At 40.0% G+C, this 21,764-nt stretch overlaps 1 protein-coding gene across 9 annotated transcripts in view; it reads left to right on the top strand.

Annotated features, from left to right (window-relative positions):
• LTBP1 (latent transforming growth factor beta binding protein 1) overlaps nucleotides 1-21,764 on the top strand; it is a 402,670-nt gene that overhangs the window by 179,142 nt on the left and 201,764 nt on the right. The gene's annotated exons all lie outside the window — the stretch shown is intronic.

The raw sequence follows: 21,764 nt of genomic DNA, 5'->3' as shown, positions 1-21,764 counted from the left end.
CGAAGCAGGCTCCAGGCTCTGAGCTGTCCGCACAGAGCCTGACGCAGGGCCTGAACTCACAAACCATGAGATCATGACCTGAACCAAAGTTGGGCACTCTATGAACTGAGCCACCCAGGTGCCCCAAATCTTCACCTTCTCTACCCTACGGCAATAAGCTGGTTTCTGCGGGGCAGCCAGCACCCCAGGCAGTAAGGTGACTGTTACTGACCTTTGTCAGCTTTGGAATGCAGTTCAAATCACTCCACAAAAGTTCCATTCCATAGCGTGCACAACTATATGCAAGGACTGTACTTTTTGCCTGCTAGTAATAGGACATAAATTTGAGTTGTTTTTCTAGATGAAGTGAACTGGGAGATATATTTGCACAGATCCATCCTGATTCTAGTTAAGTTCTACTTGTAATTAATATTGAGCATTCCGAAAGGATTTGAGAATGCAGTGTTCAAGAGAAGGTATACTTGAGTGATACTAAGCTGTTCAAACCCTTCACGCAACCATCATCCTGAGTTTCTGGTAACATAATCTCTGTCCTGAACTTCATTACACCTAAGCTTCTCTAGGCCCCCTAGTGCCTAGTTTTGGACTAATGAAGATATTCAAGAGCACCTACCACGCAGTAGACAAGTTGAATTAATGAGAAATAAAATAGAGTCACCATGAATGCATTCGCTGGGATGGCAAAGCTAAAACTCTCCCTTCTTCCACTGCAGTCCCATTCCCCTCACTCTGGACTCTTGTTTTTCTTCACATGCGTGCAGCAGGCATATCCCAGGTGGTCCGTGCTCCATTTCCTCTGGTACTGTGCAGTCTCTGGTTCACATCCATTATGCAGATGGGAAAGGGAAAGTTGAGTTTGTGTAGTGGTTCTCAACACGGGGAAGTTTTGTCCTCCACAGCCCCCCCCTCCAAGAGACATTTGGCAATTTCAGGCATTTATTAATTGACCATGCTGGCCAGTTGTCCTGGCATGTAGTGGACAGATGCCAAGGAGGCCTCTAAACATCCTTTGGTGCACAGGACCGCCCACCCCTACAACAAAGAATTACTTGGTCCAAAATATCAACAGAGCCCAAGTTGAGCATTGCTGCTCTGGGCATTGCTGTTTTCCCCTATTGGACGGTATCACAGACCATCTCTGGTATTTTGTCCAGGTCCCTGGAGAACTCGCCCTCTTAAATCTCAAGATTGTTCTCTAGGTAAAGCCTTCAGTGTTTTGTCACAGCGGGGCTGGAGCTGACTGCTAGTTCTTTCAGCCCTTCTTGTACATGTATTAACTAATAAATGGGACCCAGGCTCCTGGAGGCCAAATTTGCATTTGATAATTTATACCTGATGATCGTGTTGGATTCCAGAGGATTGAGATGATTTGAGGTGTCTCAGGATGACTCACGTGGGCTTGATTGGCCTTTATGGGGATTCTTTGCAAACTGAAGAAATAACAAATGGGAAAATGCTTAGCACGGGAGGCATTTTTTTTGCACATCTCAGAAGTGACTGTATAATAGAAACCACTTTTCAACACTAAGCATTGCTACTGTGGACATTCATTTGCGAAGTGTCTGTGCTATGGCTGTTGGAAAGGGAGAGGAAGCGGAGTGTGTTTATTTGAACAATAGCATCATCACATGTTCAAATAAACATAGCACCTTGGGAGGGTTACAGGTTTGTTATTTCTAACCCAAATGTCTTTACACATGCCTTTTGAAGGGTCATTTTGCCAAGTTTAAAAGAAGAAACTATCCAAGCATTAAGAGTCTGACATATTATTTAACTTGTTGAAAAAAGAAAAGCCTCTTTGTGGCCAAAACACTCCAGGTCAGCTGGACAACGAGGTATATCATGTTTTGAAGGCATTCACTTTTGGCCTGAGAAGCAGCCCCAGAGAGCAAGTAAGACCTCACTCTCACCTGCATGTAACCTCTTACACAGCTTTCCCTTATGTTTTGGTCATCTTGCCCAGGAAGCTTGGAATTTTCACTTGTTTTGTGCTTTTTTTTTTTTTTTTTTTTTTTTTTTTTTACTGAATGAAATGTCTGTTCTTAATTCCACCAGTATAGCAGTATTTTATTGCTTCTTTTCATGAGACCCTCAGCCCATAATTCACATGGCTGATTTTTTTTTGAATTGTGTCTTTTTTTTCATGTTTTTTTAGTTGTGGTAAAATACACATAACATAAAATTGGCCACGTTAACCATTTTTAACTATATACTTTAGTGGCATTGAGTATATTCACAGTGATGTGCAGCCATGACCACTAACCATTTCCAGAACTTGTCATTATTTCAAATAAACTGTATGCCCATTAAACAATAATTTCCCATTCCTATGTCCCCTCACCCTGCCCCTGGCAAACTTCATTCCACTTTCTGTCTCTATGATCTAGCACATTTGCGGTATTTCATCTAAGTGGAATCGTACAGTATTTGTCATTTTGTGTCTGGCTTGTTTCGCTTAGCCTGATGTTTTCAAGGTTCATCTCTGCCGTAGCATGTGTCAGAATTTCCTTCCTTTTTAAGACTGAATAATATTCCATTGTATGTATAGACCATATTTTGTTTATTCATTCATCTGTTGATGGACGCTTAGGTTTCCGTCTGCTGTGCATCATGCTGCTATGAATATTGGTGCACAAGTGTTTGTTGGGGGCCCTGCTTTCATTTCTTTGGGGGAAACCTACACAGGAGTGGAATTACTGGATCATATGGTAATTCTGTTTAATTGAGGAGAAATTGTCAAACTATTTTCCACAGTGGCTGCACGATTTTACATTCCCACGAGGGGCATGCTAGGTTCTAATTTTACAACGTCCTCGCCAATACTTACTGTTCTCCCCTGCCTCTTTTTGTGATAGCTGTCCTGATAGATAAGTAGTGGTACCTCACTGTGGTTTCGATTTGCATTTTCCTAATTACTAACCGAGTCGAGTCCCTTTTCATGGCCTTATCGCTCATTTGTGTATCTTCTTTGGGAAATGCCCTATTCAAGCCCCTTTGCCCAATTTTGAATTGGTTCATTGAAAATGGTTTTTTAAAAACTGAGATTTCCACTAGGCTATGTCCTGAATTACAGTGTAATCAACAATCAGTACTGACTACTAATCTTTTGGGAGACGGACGTTCTCGTCCTGGTCCTGCCACTTGAACAAGACTCATTCTTAAGTTTTAATTGTTTCATGTGTGGGAGGAGAAGGAAGAGTTTAGGGAGTAGGTGTTCAAAATCCCTTGGAGCCCTGAAATGCTATTATCTGGTCTTTAAAGCCTGTGTTAGGGAAAAAAAAATGCTGGAATATAAATGGGATTAGGCTTTCTTTAGTATGTTTTATTCAGGAAATATTTACTGTAATTTCTTAGCATATATAGCATGTTGCCTTTTGGAGTTTTCTGGCTCTGCTTTCCACTTTAAATCAAAGGAATGATTTTCTGTAAGTGCAGTGATCTATTGTGTGGTGATATGTCATTGTCCTTGACAGGTTTAAACAGAAAATGAGAGACCTGAAATACTTGACAAGCTTATAAATGACTTTTTTTTTTTTTTCTTGCTTAGTTTTTTTAAAATCAGAGTGCTCAGAGTTTGGCCAGAAACAAAATGGCTCCATGGTGGCCTGAAGGACACACAGCTCATGTAGAGTGGGATGAGAGGGTGTGGATTCAGGTGGGGTCAGTCAGGTGGTAAAGGGCTCATTTTCTTTTTTCTCCTCCCCTTCCCCTTTTCCCCCTTTCCTTTCCCCATTCCCATTCCCCTTCCCTTCCTATTTTTTCTTTTTTTTTTTTTCTTCAGAAAACTGATATAAAGGCCTTCATGCCTTAGAATGTGCTAGTGTCCTTCTACAAACTGTAACAGTTGTATGGTTTAGGATTAAAAAGCTGAGCTGCAAGGATTTAAATTACCTTACAGGGTGTGGGGGGTGGGGATAAAATCAAAAGCTCATTTTAAACATAAGGAGCACAGTTTTTATAGTAATTGAAGAGGTAGTTTTTTCCATCTGATGCTTGTTTGGCTTCATTTATCTCTTGCCAATTCCCCTGGTTATCTTAATTTACTTGGATTAACAGCTCCTTGAATTTTTTTTGTGTGTGGATTTAAAGAAAAGGCCAGATGCGTGAGCATTCTTCAGCAGTAAAATGCAGAGTTTAATAATGCTTCTGCTGGGATTCCCCTGCCCTGCGCTGTGTCCCTGGAGGCATCAGTGAGCTTCCTTCTGCAGGAGATTGGAGGGCGGAAGGGGAGAGAGGTTGGGGTATTTATTCCCAACTGCTGCCTGCAGGGTCCCTGGGGGTCTTTGTGTTTTTCCACCTGAGGCCACAGCCTCTGTCATGAGGAGCTCTCTTCTGCAGTGGCAGGGTACTGTTCACACTGTGGTTTTCCCAGAACTCTGTTGAGTTCCTATATACCTACGTCAAGAGTCTCTTTATTAGACTGTCTTCAGTTTTGCCACATTTTAATGTGCCTTTTTTCTTGACTGCTTCTTGACTGATACTAAAATTCCAATTAAAGACGTGAGGGCAGATTTTTAAAACAGTTGATATGCCTGGCATCTTCTTTAAAAAAAAATTTGTGCATTGTTTTGATTACATAACATATGGTACAAAATTTAAAAGACACAACAGGGCCTACTCTAGAGTGAAAGCCAGTCTAATTTATTTGCTTAACAATTAATATCAGCACAAACAAATCTACCTTGTTTTTTTTAAAGACTGTGTAATATTTTACCTTGGCATGTACCATAGCATATTTAAACTGACCGTATGATTCAGTATTTGCCTGTTACTCAGTTTTTGACCGTGTTATTAAGTATTTGTAGTGAGTAATGAATTCTTAGTATACATGTGTGAATATCCAAGAATATCCAAGAATTTATCAATTTTTAGAAACAACATTGCTGCATCAAAGGCCATGTTCTAGCTTAATTTTAATGGGTATTTACCAAATTATCTGCTATAAAAGTTGAACTCTCTTACATTCCCAGTACAGGGGATTTAAATTTGGATTTAGAACCCTGGTTTGCATCTCCCAATAATGCAGATTGTCTGACCACATTCTTTCCAATACAGATTATTAAGCAATTTGAACTCTGAGTCTTTAAAAAAATTTTTTTTAATGTTTATTTATTTTTGAGAGAGAGAGAGCATGAGCAAGGGGAGGAGCAGAGAGAGAGAGAGAGAGAGACAGAGACAGAGAGAGACAGAGAATCTGAAGCAGGCTTCAGGCTCCAGGCTGTCACGACAGAGCCCAGCACGGGGCTTGAACCCACAAACCATGAGATCATGACCTGAACTGAAGTTGGATACTTAACTGACTGAGCCACCCAGACACCCCTAACTCTGAGTCTTTTCATGTGTCTATAGTAGGTTTCAACCTCAGTGTTATTCACATTTGGGCTGGACAGTTCTTTGTTTCAAGGGGTTGTTTTGTGGATTGTAGGATGTTTAACAGTATCTCAAGTGTCTAACCATTAGATTCAAGTAGCTTCCCCCCCTCCCCCCCCCCACACCAAATGTGGCAATGAAAAATGTCTCCAGTCATTACCAGATGTCCCTGGGGTCAAAAATTGCTCCTGGTTGAGAATCCACTGGTCCAAAATTTTTTCTCCTTTGCTGTTTTTCTTCCCCACTGAATTATTGGTGTTTTAACTTATATTTATAGTATTTTTTTTTCTTCTTAGGCCATGAAGAAACTTAAGATTTTTTATGTAATCAGAGTTATCAGTGTGTTTCTTCTTCCTTATGTATAATTGATAGAGAAATTTGTTTTTGATAAAGATTTTGTTAAATCAAAGTACTGAATTATTCTTCTTTAATTGCTGTGACCCCTCTTCAGTACTAGACAGCAAACTCTGAGGGATATACCAGGGTTAAGCCTGAATTTTGTTGATAAGGAGCATATAAATATTTTGGAGTGGATCAGAAATTTTAAATTACCACTTATTGAGTACCTTCTGTATGTCCATTGCTGTGTTAGACATTTTATACGTGTTCTGTCTTTACCTTACAACGGCCCTGAAACATCAGGTCATTATTCTCACTTTCTAGATGAGGAAACTAAGGTACTGAGAAGTTAAGTAATTTGCCCAAGGCCACAGAGCAAGTGAGTAAGCACAACTAGGCTTCCCTCTGACACCCAGGGCCTTGCCCTGCCCTGTGGGTGGTGGTGTCTCAGTCCCCTCTGTGTCAGCATTGGCATGAAGCCTTGGGAGTGTTCAGAGGAAAGAGTGCGTTCAGTGGCTCTGACCCATCTTCTTTCTGCTGAGCTTGGACAGACCCACATACTACTTCCGTCCATTGTGTCTGACTCCAGCTGTTCACGGAATCTTGAGTCTTGGTTGAAGTGCTGTCACATGTGTGTGTGAACCTCTTTCCCCATTTGTAGAATGGGAAGGATGATGCCCACCTCATAAGTTGTTCAGAGGGTTAAATGAAGCATGGTTTTTAAGAATGCTTTCTGATCAGAGCAATGTCCATATGTTCAGTGTTGTTATTAGTTGCTTGATTACCATACGGCACACTTTAAGTCAAATGTGATTCATTAACTGTAACACCAAGCATTTTTTAATATGCTGTAAGATATGAGATTGGCATTAACAAATGTAACCAACTTAATATGCAATTTCTTGTGTACATCATTAAACTTAAAAACATCCTAAATTGATTGCATTGTTTAGTGTGTCTATATTTTTATGTCACTTAGCTACAGTTTTAAGTCTGATACAAAAAAAAAATTGTCTTCTGTAAATAGCTTTAATAAATGTTAGGACAATCCGAAGAACTTTGATTCAATGTAATTTGCTATTTGGGGTTTTCATAAATAATTTAAACATATCACAGTTCCACAAATGACAGATTTTACACAGCCGATGGGCGCACCATTGGTGACCAAAGAGCAGATTTTTTATTTGGACTCCGGGCATGCATGGGAAGCACATGGAATCTTTCCCCCTCTTCTGAAGTACTTGGCCTTTGAAATTTAATATATAATTTAACCTTAAAATTATAGAGGCTGAAAAATTTATAAGTCAGACATCAAAGGTGTTTGGATTCCAGAGACTTGTTATTGTCTTGGTTTATTTAAGAAGTTGTTACTGCAGAAAGAACTAAACTGTGGCTATTACATGTATGGGAGTGAAGAGCTGTGAAAACCGTCAGCAGCCAAGGAAGGAAAATGGCATTCCAGAGGTGGCTTCTTTACTCTCATTGGTGTGTTTCTGAAAAGTTGAGAGCCAGTGATCATACACTTGTACCACATGGTCCTATGAGTGGGATATCCTTAGAGCTGACAGCATCTAGTTCACCCTTTTTGCTTTATCCATCAGAAAACTGGTGCCCAGAGACAGAAGGGGGCTGCCTCAAGGTCACAGCTAGGGAGGGAGCTCTGGTTCAGGCTCGTATTTAGGACTCTCAGTGCATTGCTTAATGAGATTTTGAGGTTTAAGGTTTTCTGTCTGGGGATTTCTTAAAGTGGCCTTCTGTCGAAGGACGGCACGGCGTGGTTGGTGACTTCCGATGTGGTTTGTGTATGTGAGGAGGGAGTGTCAGAGATGGATTCTGCTCTCGTCCTTCCTGCGAGCCCCATTCCCATCCAAACAAGTTGAGAGGCCCTCAGGGAAGCCAGGATGTCCATACGCAAAAAAGAATATATATATATATATATATATATATATATATATATATATATATATATATATATATATATATAATATATGCAAAAACAGAATATTCCCCCGTCATTATGTAAACTCTGCTCAACAAAACAGTGAGTAGATTACGCTGTGTAAACTTCAGATAGAGATTGACGTTTGGAATACCAAACCCAGATATCCCAGGATTAAGAATTAAAAATGCAAGCAGTCATGCTGAAGAAATAACCCAGCACATTGGCAGACAGGCCTTCCCGTCCCAGCCACAGAAGGCAGCTTCCTGCCCACACCACCTTCTGCAGGGCCTGCTTAAGACTGGATGCCACAGCTATATGCCATCTTCTGAAATGAACCCAGGGGAGAAATTCAGAGAGGACATCCCAGATGAGCTCAAGCCTAGGACACTCACTTTTCCTTAACTAATTCCTAGAGGGGGTCTTGAGTAACTTTTTCTTAGCTCATTGAAAGGAAGTCGAGTAATAAAGTATCTATGATTCATGACTTTGTGGTTATCAAAGGAGTCACCTTTTAGCCAGAAAATGGAAGATTTCTTTCCAGTGATTCACATGTATTACCCAGAACATTTTGGCTTCCTGGAACTTAAGATAGAAACTAAAATCCCCTGGCAATAACTTTTTGATATCACAAATCAATGAATCTTCCACTTGTCTCTCCTCTCCCCTCTCTCTTTCTCTCTCTTTCCTTACCCCTCTCTTCTCCTCTCTCCCCTTCTCCCCTCCCCTGTAACCCTGATCCTCCAAATGTACCATCTGTACCTAAATGCTGGGTAGCTGTGAAGACAAAAAAAAAAAATCTATTGGTCTTCAAAATGGTAGAAATACACAGTGTTACCTTTTTTTTTTTTTTTTTTTTTTTTTTTTTTTACGAAACTGATGACACAGACTTAGTGTAGCACATCATGTAATGAGGCAGGAAACACATTTCTTTGGAGAGCTCCGTTAAGGTAAGATGGAATGTCTATTGTGCTGCTCTGTCTCACGGCCAGACGGAATGCAATGAGATGGGAATGTGGGGGGCTTGGGTCTGCTTAATCCTAGCCCCGAGTGTGCCTCTCTTGAGTGAGGGAACAAAGCTGCAGCCTGGTGAGCTGTGGCCATATAGCAACAGCTGCATTTAGCTTGGCTCCCTCCCCTTGGCCTTGACTGAGCCCTGCTAGTCCTCACAGAGAGGAGCAGTCTGCTGACACCATGTACGCTACAACTCAGGGGCTTCCTGTCACAAGTAGTGGAAAAATATGGGTCCTTGTGAGCTACAGCTAAAGGAATGGTAATAGTTTCTCTGAACCTTGTACTTGCTACTAAGTGCGGGCTTAGCCAATTCAGCAGCCACTTAACCAAGAGATTGTGTTTGAGTTGCCAAAAAGCCACCGTAGCCAGCACCCCCATCCGCCTTTAAAAGACAGCATCCCTGGTTCCATTTCTAGGGAAAGAATGTCTCCTCATCTCTTCTATTTTTTAATCTTTGTGTCTGATTATTTAACTCATCAAATAGTACGTTTAAATAATAGGAAGACGGGAGCTCTGGTTCGTGCTCGTGTTTGGAGGTCTCTGCTGAAGCTATGTGCTGACTCTGCTTCTTGGATCTATGCACAGATCCAATTTAGGCTTCTTTAGCTTCTGGTGTGATAATTCAGTAGCATGCTGCAGAAGAAAACTTCCTGGACTTACAACTCTGGGGTAAGATCTGGTCCAGAGTTGGAAGGAAAGGAGAACTAACATTTATCAAGTACCCTCTGCGCACGTAGGATAGTTGTAAACATTTGTCACGTAATCTCTTCTTCCTCAGAACAGTAGGTGTATTATTCTCATTCACTGATTAGAAAAGTGAAGCCTTGCAAGTTTAAGTACCCAACCCAGAGAATTATAATATTCAATCCAACTGTAAAAATAACAGTTGTGGACAATTTCCATTTCTATAGCCACAAGGAGAAAATTTATTAGGGTCTTGAAGAGACCTGCCTGTTTTAATTGTTGGTAGATGAATAGTAGAATTTGAACTTAATGGAATCCAAGCGCCTCGGAATTCTTTGGAGTGGGTCATTCATGTGGTTCCGGCATTGCTCCTTCCAAGAAGATATTTTGATTGATTGTGTCAGTGTCCTTGGGTGGGCCTCCCAAGAGCTTGAATGCCTGTGTAAATTTGGTTTCCTCTAGCTAGCTTCTAAGCTTTTACAGATGAGGCACAACGTTTTCATTTGTTCTTTTCAATTTATTATACTAATCATTATTAAAAGGATGGGAATTCAGTACAGTGGCTGACCTATGATAGAAATCGGCCTTTGCAGCTCTCTTGAGAGTCACTACATATTATAGGCAACACTGATAATTAGATGTTGGGCCCTTGTGATTAGTAGCAACTATTTCTGCCTCATTATTATTGATCCTTGGAGTACTCAGGGATAGAAAGTGGATTTTATCTAATTACCTATGGCTGATCCCTGCAGTGTGTTAAGAAGGATTCAGCTGCTTCCATGGGTGTTTGCAGCAGCCACTAGTCATAACAATGATGACTGAGCCTTTCCATCACCTCTTGATTGCTCCAAAATGTTTTAGGACAATGTGCACACTTTGGAGATAGCATGGTAGACTATGAATATTGATTCTTCCATTTATTAATGGTGTGCCTTGGGAAGAATATTAAAGGTCTTAGAATCTCTGTTATCTCTTCTATGGTTTGGTGTAAAACTATGTCACTCACAGGGTTGCTATAAGGAGTAAATGAGATAATGAATATAATACCCTAAAAGGAGTAGAAGACCAACAATTGTTAGTATCTTTCCCTTAAATAGAGGGCAAATAGCCATTTCCTTATTGAAACTTCATTGTCCTTGCCTTCTGTAAACATTTTCATGTGAAAGATTAGATGATGTCAATATTGGCCTAAAAGCAATTTAAGATAGACCTATTATTGCCATCATTTTTATGTACTAGATGTGTTAGCTGAAAAGGGTTAATATATTTTAATAAACAAAGTGGACACCTTTTAACAGGTTTATGTTGGACATATTGAAGAGCTTACATCTTAGACTAAACATTCCTATGAGAGCTTTTACTGATCAATCTTAGAAATTTTGGATCATTTGGTTAGTTACTGTATAATCTCTTCTGTACTTCTAGACGGTCCTCTTTCAGTCTTCCTTTGTTCTGTATCTCCCATGACTTTTGAATTACTCCTTTCAAATGGAAATGAAGTGACTTGGTAACAGTGAGCATGCTTGCTAGCAGTCCCTGACAGTTTCACAGGCGTCTGAGAAACACATGTGGAAGAACTTACTGGATACTCATCAATTTTAGAATAGAGTGACAGCCACGGGTGAATAATTTGTTTTGTCAAGCTCAGAAGAGCAAATTTGGAGGGAGAGAATAGTATTATTCCTCTGTACCTTTTGTGGCTGTTGGGTTGAATTTAAGGTGTCAGAATAAAGGGTGAATGAGGTTTATCATTCCTGCTTGTTTATTAAATCGATTTGTATCTGTTCATATGTATGCCAATAGGTTGATGCAAAAGAGTGTATAAATATAGTGGTCAAACAACATTTTAAAATCAAAATGAGTCCTTACACATTATTTTTCTTGTAGGAATTGTGGCTAGATGTCATGATTGTATATATAATAATTGGAAAATTCTGTCAATCTCTGTTCTTTGTGTTTTCCATGGAGTACTGGGCTGTGAAAACTAGAATCTTCCATTTTAATTGTAAGAAGTCTGTACAGTTTTATGCAAATAGTGAAAGCAGAAATTTTGTTCTTCAAATCAAGTGTAAGCTTTCCTAATCTGGACCATATTGGTTATACATGTAGTTGACAAATAAGATTCACTGTCTTTTTCTTCTGTGTGGCTGTCGATCAGCTTGCTAGAAGCTGGAAGAGATCTCATCCTAAATCACTCATGAAGATTAGGAACAAGCTGTAAGTTTGTCCACACGTATTGCGTGGTAGTAGAAGCTTCCTATAAGGAGAACAGTGTAAGGGAGCAATTAGTTGAATTTTGTAGGAAGGGTTCAGAAGAGACCTGCTAGATACAGACAAGCGCTATCTATTGTCGTTAGACTCAAGATTCACAGATGTGGCACAAATGTATGTGAGAAGCAAAGGCAAAGGGCTTTGGAGAAGAGAGTGAGGGAGGGTTCCTTTTAGACCTAAGAGATAGGAAGCTTTAAAAGACCTTGAATCATCACTTAACATTGGAAATATTCCACTATGTTAAAAATTATGGAAAGAATACAGAATGAAGTTTAAAAATATTCTGGGTATAATATTAAAAGTTCTGATCCTATTTGAGCCTTGTGACCAAGGGAGCACAATTGTTCAATCTTTCCAGGATTGCTGCTTTCTAAATCGTGGAAGAAGCCCTGGAGGTGGTCTAAAATATCATGGAATGCTGGCGGAAACTATCTCTTCCCTTCAAGCGTTCTTACTCTACTTATTTTGGTGTCATTTGGAATAAAAGGAAACACAAAAAGCTGCACTGGGAAGAATTCTTAATTGGTTCATGCATACACCCAGAAAGAGTTTAACTAGGGGGCTTCTGGCCTTCTGTCAGACGGCTAGAGAGCTGACTCCACTGAAGTTCATTTAAACCACTGACAATTATTGGGCACCTACCTTGGCATTCTAGATGCACAGGCAGGATCTCCTAGGCCTGCGGGGGGCGATCAAGGGAGCCTTCACGGAAGGAGAGGACATGAAATGGAGGTGAGGTCCAACAACCGAAGAAGGGAAGGGGTAAATTCTTCCAGAATTTGGCCAGGTGCATTGGTATGGGTGAAAAAGAGAGAGTGCTGTGTTCCAAGAAATCACAAGTAGATTGATTTTGTGGTCAAAAATGCTCAAAGCAGGACTTGTTGGAGATGAGACAGCAGCACTTGGTACTCAATGCACTATTACCATGAGTAGAGTCATTAATTTTTACCACAACCCCCATGAGGCACTTACCCCCCTGGAGTTTTTACCTGAATTCCATTGAGAAAACATTTTTTTTTTCTTGTAGGTGATAGAGAGCCACAGAAAAACCATGTAGGGTAGTGAGCTGAGTATATATGTCAGAAAGTACATTCTGGACATAGTATGGAGAGAGGTAAGAAAAATCAAGACGGCTTTGCCATAGTCTACACGAGACAGAGTAGTCTGAGCTTGGGGAATGTAGAGAAAAAAGTAAACAAGAGAGTTATTAAAGATGAAGAGAGAGAAGCAGTAGGACTTGGTCACAATGTGCAGGTTATAGGACAGAGAAGAAACGGACTCCTGTGTTTGTGGCTCAGAAGCAGTATTCTTTAACATTTTGTAGCTTGTAAGACCACAAAAGTTTAGCACCAAGAAGGAAATGCATATATGTTAGATCTATTGTTTCACTTATTAGAGAACCAAGTTCCGGAGTGCTGGATTGAATTGCTGAAGGTCATTTAGCTGTGTGATACAGACCTAGGCCTGGAACTCATGTCTCTTGGCTCCCAGTAGAGAGAGAGATCTTCTGATACAGTAGACTTTCATCTTGCAGAAAAAATCTCTGTAGTGAAGGTGATTTTATTACATCCAGGAATAATTAATAATAATAATAATAATAATATCTGGATCTATTTCCTGATAAAAGTAATGGACCAAAAAAAAGTGAATCCTGTGGAAAATGCTTACATCATGTGGTAAAGTTTCTTAATACATCAGCTCCAGGTAGAGAATTAACAGAATTTTTTTTAAGTTTATTTATTTACTTTGAGAGGGGGCGGAGCAAGTGAGCTGGAGAGGGGCAGAGAGAGAGAGAGAGAGAGAGAGAGAGAGAGAAAGAAAGAATTCCAAGCGGGCTCCATCCTGTCATTGTGGAGCCTGACACAGGGTTAGACCTCATGAACTGTGAGATTGTGACCTGAGCCAAAATCCAGAGTCAGATGCTTAACCAACTGAGCCACCCCAGGCACCCTAAGAATTAACAGAATTTTAAAGATGAAAGTGTTTGGTTCCAAATGGCTTGTTTGTGAAAATAACATCTTTGGCATCTGATAGGTTTCACCCTCCAATGGTATTTAACCTATTCATAGGTATAAAAGGTGTGAAATGCTTCCCTCTTTCCCCATTAGCCTTTTCAAGTTACCAGTTCAGTTGTGGAAATAACCTCTACCTGAACAGCATAACGCTAAAAGTAAGTACACCTCTAAGAGTAACGTGTGGACTTTTTCTTACTGTTTGGATTGGATCTGTTATATACTATTCACCTTCATGTTGAAATCACTTTAGTAAATGCTTTAGTTTATCAGAACTACAGAGAAATGATTGTAGTTTGTGGAAGTATTTCATTGTCTATCAGTAAAAGTCGTTGTGTGGTGCATTTTGATTCCGAATTAAAACATCCTTATATAGTTTCCTTAACTTCAGTGTCTGACAGGCCATAAAAGGAAACGAGAAACAGGAGGAATATTAGGGAAAAGTTTCTGAAATTCTTCTTCGTATACCCAAGTAGTTTCCCTGATGATACTTGGTTTATTTAGGAAAGTTGCCAGGAGGATTTGGAAATTTTTCTAGTCCTGATTAATGATGGTAGTTTTAATTTACTTTTCTTCCATGTCTCTGATTCTTATCCTGTACAAAATCTAGACCTCCAATTGTTTTATTGTGGTAACTGAGTATTAGTGTGTACACTAAGATGTTTCAAAAGTTAACTTAGTCTGAGGCTGAGCTACATCTCAGGAGAGTTAATTAGAAACATACCCATGGGCCAATACTGGGGATTAGAAAGAATTATCTTCAGGAAGTCAGTTTTGATACATATTGTCTTGATTTAATGGAATGTTCCAGATCCAGGAAGTATATATGGAGCCCTGAGGAATGAATAGGCATATTTTAATAACCTGAACTTGACATATCAGGTTATTTAACTTAAATGGAAGGAGACATCTTGGCTCATCTCATCAGTCAGTAATGAATCACGTGGCTTTGAAGAGCTTTAGCATTTGACTCTGGAAAGTTCTGCTCTGCGATTTTAAGCAGTCTGTGGTAGAAGCTCTCTAAAACTACCACCATCTAACTAACCTTCCAAATCAACCAACTCCCTTTACTCCTTTTTAAAAATATACTGACCGACGTCCATGACATGCTGAATTTTCCTACCTGACGGTTCACCCCACACACTTTACCTCCCAGGTCTGAGTTGAATGGCTACAAAGGGTCATTTCTTTTGTTTCTGACTAGAAATTACATCATTTAAAGAAATATTATATAAACCAGTCAAAATGAGTGCAAAAAAGGGAGTTGTTTTTATGAAAATTAAATCGAATGATTTGGAAAGACCATAAAAGCAAATGACTAATATAATATTGATGGTCAGTTTAAGACAAAGTTAAGAAATTGGAAAGTAAACTATTGAAAAATCTAGATTTGGCATTCATTTGGCTTCACAATCAAAAAATGTTTTGTAAAAATTTCCATTTGCTCATTTATTCATTCAAAAAATATCAGGTACTGACCATGAGACTAGCAATTTGCTAAGCTCTAGGGATGGGCTGCTGAGAGAGGAACGATCCTCATGACAGGATTTCTTCCCTCTGGGAGCTCATGACCTTTTGGAGAAGTCAGACACCCCCATGGACAGTTACAGTTCATTGCTGTCTGTGCCAGGCTGCTGTATACATACATTCATTGCTGTCACCATGTGGCAGGGAGTGGGATCTATCAGTCTTGTCTCGTGTTATCATGGGAGGCTTCAGTGATGGGGTAGAGTTAGAGGCTTGGGTTGAGGTATTAGGGTTGGGATGGTAAGTTGGGAAGGGGAGAGGAAAGAGCCTCGATGGAACCAGACATGTGAGAGGGAGCATGGGTTTATAAATGGAACTTCAGAGAACATGACAGCAACATTGTGCAAATAGACTAGACAGGTAGCAAGAGCTAGATCAAGAACAGCCATTCTGCCATGATTAGATTTTGAGGTCTTCTGCAGGGGATCCTCAGAATCTCTGAAATATACAGGCTATTGATGTGTTCAGCTTTTAGCTCAAATGAGTCTATATCTCAGTAGGAATGATCTAGGAGAAACTACCTGAGAACTTTTTTTTGTATCATTCGTGTAAATAATAATGTCCGTAGAGCACCTTCTAGTTTCTGTTAGATGCTCTCATTCTTCTCTGAACACAGATACAAAACAAAAAAAAATGGGATGCTGTGTAAGATACAAAACCTAGGTAAATTTTTTTTTCAATTTAACAGGTTATAAAATTGAAAGTTAGTATTTGTAAAAACCCATTCTTTTATCTCTCACTTTAGTAGCCTCAAACAAGGCCTGTGAGTCTAAGAGTCAAGGGGTCAAACAGTTTCCTTACTAACTGAAGTCACAACTCCCTGTGCAATCATGACGGCAGTGGTCATGGTCAGGTGGTTGTTCAGCCCATTTTGACTCTGGGTGTAGGTAATCTCTGTCTACACCTATGTCTACAGCCTGTGACCTGTGTGTAAAAACTTTGAGACCACCATTGTTTGGGATAGCATACCCACCAGTCTAGAGAGGCCTCTAAACTGGTTTTTCTCTGGCAATTTTGTGTTCCATCTCGGCTTAAGGGCCACAATCTATCTGGGCTCTTTAGTATGTAAAGAAGCCACTGGGAGCCGTTTGTCTCACCTGAGGGTTTTCTGTTCAGATCTAGAAAGATCTGACACTGAGCTTCTCAAATATCTGTCCCTTCAACAGCTTCACAGAATAATTCAACCATCTTTGGAATGGATAATTTCTTCATTGTGGTGATTTTGACTCTTGGTGCTGCATCTCGACCTTGAGGCTTGTCGATGACTGCTTACTACTCAGAAGGAGAAGGCTGAAAGGGTTCCCTGCTCCTTAAAAGAAACAAGACGAGGCTACAGAAATAAGCCTCACTGTGGCATATCCTCTCTGTGGCCCTATAGTTAGGTGGAAGCCATGGGAAAGTAATGATCCATGAAGGGTGGGGATAAAAGGAAGCCGTAGACGGCCCATGTAGATTTGTGTTTATAGTAGTGGTTCCCAAACATTGTCTACCCAGAATTTATCCCTTTTGGCATCTGCCTGGATTTTTACAGACCCCATTTCATTTTATTACCCAGTGTGTTTCTTCTTTCATGTTTCACAGGGAATGTTTCTCCGCTCTTGTGTTAGTCCTGTGCCTCGACTGCTGTTTATTCTGCATTCTTCCCCATTCTTCCCCGGTCTCCCAGCCCCAACTCCACCTTAAACTGCCACATTTCTTTTCTTTTTTCCCCCCACCACATTATGTTTTCCTGATTTTGAAACCTTCTATTCAAAATAACTGCTTATCTTTAAAAAGTGGGAAAGCAAGTTTCATGTAATAACAAATATTAAGATATTTAGATTGCATTTTGAAGCAAAATCAGTTATAATCCATATTTATCCCCTGGGTAAAAACTCCAGATGGAATGAGTTATACAATTAAGCAAAAAAGAGACGAAAATAATCTAACAAGCTAGCATGAAATAGGTTATTTATCAGATACTTGGAGGTATAGTAGCTTTTAAAGGAATGAAACCGAGAAACAGAGAGAAATGAACTTAATAACTTAATTGTATGAAAAAAATAGAGTATGTGTGTCCAAAAAATACTAAGCTAAAAGGAACAGGAAATGTATTTATAAAGATTATTTCATCAAAGGACAAACAAGATCTTGAAATCTATTGTCCATAAAACATGAAAGTAATTAAAATCATTAAGACTCTAAGGGATACAGAAAATATATAAACACAAATAAACAGGTCAAACAAGAGGAAATAAAAACAGTAAACAAATATGTAGGGGAAATGTCAAAAATCCTTACCAAAGACACGCAAAATTAGCATTGTGATAGTATAATCCGATCACAGGTAAACTGTTACAGCTCTGAAGTGAGCATTTGGAAACTATTAAACTAGTAGAAATATTTAGAAGTGAAATCCAATTTTGACAAGATAGATGAAAATTTGATATGTCAATGATAGGTGCTGTTGATGTTAATAATATGTTTTTTCTGGAAGATTCATCTGTTGATATACTCAGCAATTCACCAACTCCACTAGATTCTACAAACAAAGTAGCAAATGAAATAATACACAGTTTAGTGCATAACCTGATTAGTTATAAGGATATGCATGTCTCTTCCTTTTCATAATGCTAGTTTAGTTTCCCCTTTTGTATGATTCCCATTGCACCCTATTCATAAAGTTGATGTTCATTTGCAGAGGCCCATGTTCACTCAGTGCTTACTGTGTGCTCACTTCTAAGTGCTTGGAATATATGACCTCATTCAAGCCAAGAACCCAGCCAAGCTGGTACAGTTTTTATTGCCACTTCATAGGTGAAGAGGTGGGGGACAGAGAACTGTTAAATAAATTGCCCAAGATCATACCCCTAATGATGATGAAGCTGGGATTTGTACCCCCTGGAGGTCTGGTTCCAGTGCCTTCCTCTTAATGCCTATGTTCTTTTGTCCTTGTCATGCTGAAGCAAATACAGTGGTATAATGGGCTCATCAATGTGTTTCTTGTTCACTGTATCACCTAGCGCATTACCTTATGTATACTAAAGTCAATAAATACTAATTTAATGCATGAGACAATAAATACTAAGATCTCCTTGATGATGTTCCTTGCAGCTTTATCTGTGATAGTTAAAAAGGAATGCAGTCTAAACCAACAGAGGAATGGCTATGTTATTTATCATCTGTCAGCTTAATAGAATATTATGTAGCTCCTAAAAATGTTAAAGCTCTATAGCAATATATAGCAGGGAACAATATGGCTGTGTAGTAGCAAAAGATTGCAAATGTGAACTATAGTCATGATACCTGTCACCTGGATGTCCCTGTGGGTTTCGCCTGCTCATGGGTATAGATAATATAGTGATTGTGAAAAACCCAGAGTATGCTAGCCCAAATCCCTCACCTCCTGACACAGAAACTTTATCCCCTCTGCCCCCATTCTCCCTGCGAGTATATCTGAAAATCCCTGAGGGTGCCCCGCTTGTCACCTAGTGCAGGTGGCTGCATTCACCACATAGCATCCCTTCAGGTTTTCCTGTTTGGACCCTTCGAGGTCCACTCCAGATGGAGCCCCAGGAGAGAACCCTACCCTTCCCCTTCTCCAGAACTCCCAGCTCTCTGCCCTGCCTGACGCCTCTTCACATGCCATGAAAGAGCCAGACAGGTGATAGTAGCCTGCAGAACTGGGAGAGCAGCTCTTTCTCTGACCCTGTCCTGCTGATTGGCTCCTGGACCCTAAAGCAATTCTGCTTATGCCCAGATTCTCACAAGGACCATAGATGACAGAAGCTAAGTGCCAGGAGGGCAGGGAATTTGTGTTGTTGACTTACGTTTGCCAAGCGCTTGGAGTAGGACATGGCCAGTGGTAGATCTACATTAAATCCTCATTGAATGAGCAGACATTAGTTTTTGACCTTCTAGCCTTCACTTTTGAGCTCACTGGGGACAAGTGATCGAGCAGCACTGGGCAATCGAACTTTCTCAGTGATGGAAATTGTCTAATGCTGTGCAGCGAGTCCTGTTCATTTCCCTTTTCATTTCAGTGTTCTTGAATCTGCCCGTAGTCTTCCTCTGATGTCTGTCCTCTGATGTCCCCGAAAACCCATGTATCTATTAAAAGAACAAGGATCCCTGGTGTGATTCAACCTATGTATTTAGATCCCTGGAAAAGTTCATGAGTCTGCCTCATCTGCAACAAGATAAACCCTCCCATCTGTTTTAAGGCTTTATTAGCAAACCCTATTATGATCAATTATGAGAAACAAGCCTCTGGAAGAAGAATTTATGTATTTATAAAACATTTTTTTTAACGTTTATTTATTTTTGAGAGAGGGAGACACAGCACAAGTGGGGGGAAGGGCAGAAAGAGAGGGAGAAACAGAATCTGAAGCAGGCTCCAGGCTCTGAGCTGTCAGCAGAGAACACAACGCGGGGCTTGAACCCACAAACCATGAGATCATACCCTGAGCAGAAGTCGGTCACTTAACCGACTGAGCCACCTAGGCACCCCTGGAAGAAGAATTTAAAAGGGCTTGAGATAAGACTGTGTTGTGTGGTGAGATTTGAGGGACATCTCTTGGGTCTTCCCTCCTAAGGGCTGTGTGGCAAGAGCACAGGACCAGGATTTAGGACACCTGTGTTCTTGTGCCATTTCTGTGACTACCCAGCCATGATGCCCTAAGGACACTCAGTCTCTGTAGCTCACTATCTGTAGGATAAAGTGGTTGGATTAGGTTATTTGGGAGATAATTTCTAGCACCTCTGTGGAAACCTCAGCGCTCCCTGGAACCAAGATGGAAACTACAGGGGTTGCTAAAGTTACCATGTATCAAGAAAAAAGAAAGAGAGTGTCTAAAGAGATGTATACATATTGTGTTCTTTTACATTTGGAATTTTTAGGGTATTGATGTGCGTTTTCTTTTTAATGAGTTCTTATCTGTAAAATACCATGCAATGAGATACAGGGGATGCAAAGATGAGAACACCATGGCCTCTTGCCTACCATTTTCAAAATCAAGTACAAGAAGGAAGAACAAAAAATGATTCTAATACAAGGCAGAGTGATAAGTGACACAAGTTGTTAGGTGCTCCCGTGAAGTGGCAAATGGCTCTAGAATTCTTTCTTCTTATGCACCATGCTCCTTTCTTTGGAGGACCATTCCCTTTTTGGAGGCCATATTTGAACCAGACTTTCAAGGGCTGCAAGAATTTGGATTTGCTGTGATGTCAGAGGTTTTAATGCAATCTGTCCTCAAGACAGATATGTATTGTCAAGGCTTTGACTTTGCAAATATTTTAAAACTCTAAATTCAGATTTAATTTAAGTCCTTTCCTGAGGTTCAGGAATAGGCAAATAACAAGCAGGTAGTACTGAACTTACTGAGAGTACGAATTTGGTCTCTTGAGACCCCACAAAGCTTGCAAATTAGCATAAAATAAATGAAAAAGGTTTTAACCTTTATTTGTAATGCTGTTGTATGTAGCTTAAGTGGTAGTACTTGCTACAAGGCTTAAGTGGTTTTGCTTGGTTCTTGGGAGAGCATTTTGCAATGATATCAAAGACAATGCCAGGCTACACTTAATATATGACTTATTGTAACCAGTGAGAGGGCACTATTTATGACTATTTATGATGGCATTGGTTCTATGCAGATTTTTGCAACGGTACTGTTGTAGAATATAGGGTGTCTGAGGATGAAGCCTGTTACCATGTTTATGAAACCTGTTTCACTGTCCATTAGGGGGGCAGGATTACCATTTCCCCAAAGGGGTATGCTTATATAATTCTCCCAAATGAAGTCTGCTTTTCTTAACTCCATGAGCATTTTATTAACTGCTTTGGCAATAAGAATGAAACTTACATTTGAATTGGTGTCTGATTATGGATTATAATTCAGTAAAATACACCACTTAACAGAATAACCTCAGTCACGTCTACGCAAATTGCAAGGGTCTGGATACACGTTCTTCCCATTTTAAAATTTAAGTCCTGCCATTCACAGGAGATGAGATGAGATCTGGATGGCACTGTGTTAACTTACTTGGTTAGACTTTTGGGAACCAGAATTTCAGGAGTGGAAAAAACCCCTGTAGATTGGATCATGGAGCTGTCCCTTTTTGCAGATGGGGACACCGTAACCCACAAAATGAAAAAATCTTCAGTTTTCAAAGATTGTTTCTATAGGATACCCACCCACCCCAAGGTGTCTAGGATTCTTGTGTTTACTTTGCAGTCTGCAAATGCTGCTGTGTTTTTCCCCCCTCTAAGGATTAAAGAGCCCTGGTGTTTGGGAATTTTTAGGAGATAGCTACACTGACAGCTTCTGTGTGTGAAGGGTATGAAATAGAATTTTGTGATATTCTCGATAAGTGGAGCTCTTTAGGTTATGCAGAGTATTAGAGCAGATCACATTTGATAGCTCACTGCTTTGGTGAGGTTGATGATAAAGGAACAGAAAGCCATAAACAAAGCTGAGATGATGAATGGCTTCATCCCAAATTGGAAGCTCTAGAGTGCATGTGTGTGGCACGGCTTCGAATCTCCTGGATTATAAACAGAACAGGGTACTGAAGCATTTGCTAATGCACACAGCATTAAAAACTAATGACATTCTTGGAATTCTTGTTTG

Source organism: Felis catus, chromosome A3, assembly GCF_018350175.1.
Source record: "Felis catus isolate Fca126 chromosome A3, F.catus_Fca126_mat1.0, whole genome shotgun sequence".
Lineage (NCBI taxonomy): Eukaryota > Metazoa > Chordata > Mammalia > Carnivora > Felidae > Felis > Felis catus.
The sequence above is the reverse complement of the archived record's forward strand: the minus strand, read 5'-3'. Positions and strand labels throughout refer to the sequence as shown.